The sequence below is a fragment of the Monopterus albus genome, unplaced genomic scaffold (genome assembly GCF_001952655.1).
Source record: "Monopterus albus unplaced genomic scaffold, M_albus_1.0 scaffold26.1, whole genome shotgun sequence".
Taxonomy (NCBI): Eukaryota; Metazoa; Chordata; class Actinopteri; order Synbranchiformes; family Synbranchidae; genus Monopterus; species Monopterus albus.
This window is the reverse complement of record NW_018127906.1, coordinates 3,676,362-3,678,321: the sequence shown is the minus strand read 5'-3', so window position 1 is coordinate 3,678,321 and position 1,960 is coordinate 3,676,362. Positions and strand designations below refer to the sequence as shown.

The 1,960-nt window shown below is 42.7% G+C and overlaps 1 protein-coding gene across 1 annotated transcript in view; it reads left to right on the top strand.

Annotated features, from left to right (window-relative positions):
* Window positions 1-8: 8 nt before the first annotated feature.
* prkg2 (protein kinase cGMP-dependent 2) overlaps window positions 9-1,960 on the top strand; it is a 32,134-nt gene continuing 30,182 nt past the window's right edge. Inside the window, exons 1-2 of the mRNA XM_020595141.1 lie at window positions 9-153; window positions 1,401-1,500. The gene's annotated coding sequence lies outside the window, so the exon portion shown is untranslated. The remainder of the gene's footprint in view (window positions 154-1,400; window positions 1,501-1,960) is intronic.

The following is a 1,960-nucleotide window of genomic DNA, read 5'->3' as shown; positions in this document are numbered from 1 at the left end:
GTCGCCTGCTCTGGCCCCAGGAAAACATTTGACTATGGCCGCCGGTGTCTCTAGCTTCACGTTTCTAACCACGGAGTCACCAATTACCAGAGCTGTCTTCTCAGCGGGTGTATCGCTGAGTGGGGAAAATTGATTTGAAACGTGAACTGGCAGGTGATGCACCCTTGGTATTTGTTTCGAGCTATGACTTGCGAAATGTCGCCCAGCCACCTGGCTGAGATCCCGGCTGCTCGGGAAGCTCTGGGGGGCGGCTAGCTTGGGCTAAGCTACGTCTAGGAGGCCCAGCACCAGCTGCATGGGCTGTTTTACATGGTGCGGGGCCGTGCTTCCAAAACGGTGAACCTCGCCTCCAATGCTGCTAGCATCTGGCATTTATTACAAGTACCATTATCGCTAAAGGAGGCAGAAGAATAACTGAACGTGACACTCCGAGCAAGAGAAAAAGAGAAAGAAGGAGAGGAAGAGGGGGAAGCTATTGCTTAGCTAGCTTCTAAGCTAGCCGACCTAAAGTAGCGAGTTAAATTTGATAGTTAGCAAGAATTTCTGTAACACAGGTGCTAAGTAGGGCAGGCATGTGCCATCACTCAAAAAGTTTCAGATAGACCTAGAAAACAGTGAGCTTAATCCCTAAACACTGTGGAAGGACAAGCACAACACAACACAGTACAGGCAGAGAAAACAGGAAGTGGGTACGGTTACCGCAGGAACAGGAAACAGCAGTCTGTCCAACTTGTATGTGTTGTCCCTACAGTATATTGTTGCTACTTTGTGCTGTCATGTAATCGTTGCTTTTAATTTGCATTTAATGTTTTATTCTAATTCACATTCAAATGTTTTATCAGTACATGCATGTTTTATCTATTTGTATGCATAGTGCTAAGTGATTTTAATTGCCATTGTGTATGAAAATGTGTGATATAAATAAACTTTCTTTGCCTTGCTTATATGTTGAATTTACATCTGGAAGATGTATACGAGTTAAAAATGTGATAGCAATGAGTTTAGTTTTGCATTCCTTCACTATGTCCCACCTGCAAATGACAAACAGCAGACGATCCATAAAAATATACTCCCACAGAATAAATGGGCCTCCGTATAATACAACCAGGTATTTTTGTGAGTAGTGTGGTAGAAGCTGACCAACTCTAAGAAGCTTTGAAAATGTCACTAAAGGTTTCAGGTACTAGACAAAGTGCAGGTATAACTGGTGCATAAATACAGTAAGTCCAATATGTGCATGTGATGCATACAGTTCTCATTGTCCAGCCACACTGGCTGCGTTAAATGTGGTCATGGGGCCTCCTGAGGCACAACTTTGTGTTTTTGCTGTAACAGGTGTTGTAACCTCTTTTCAATGCACCATAGAAAATAGGTACCTGTCCTGTATCCACCCATTCTAGGAAAGCAAGTGAAGTCTAGGATGAGAAGAGCTGCTACGATGGCATAAACTCCATCGCTGAAAGCCTCCACCCGGTCCTTACTGAGGGGCTCATTGGGCAGGTAGGTGTAAAACACCATGGAGTCCGGAGTCTCCTCCACATGACCTGAAAAGGACAAGATTTGGTTTCATTTCTGCACGTGATACATGTCATTCAGAAAGCGACTGACTTCCACACTCAAACGTCACTTCTAACCCATTTGTTGTGTTGTAGGTGGCTGTTAGATGAGTGGAGGACCAGCTACACTTGTCAGGATAGGGACAGTGCATGAGGTGCTTTCTACACAATAAGTAAATAATGAAATAAACAATTAGTGGATAGTTAACTGATTACTAATTGAAGTCATTAAGTAAAATATGAACAAAAATAATCACTAGTTGTGACAAATTCTTGCAACAAGATCAGCATAATTCTCAAAACCAGGATATGATTATCTTATTTCTTTAACAGTCAACTGATGTTAAAACGTTAACATAGCTTCTTTAAAGAGGAAAAGGATTTCCACGCACCAGCTGGAAGAA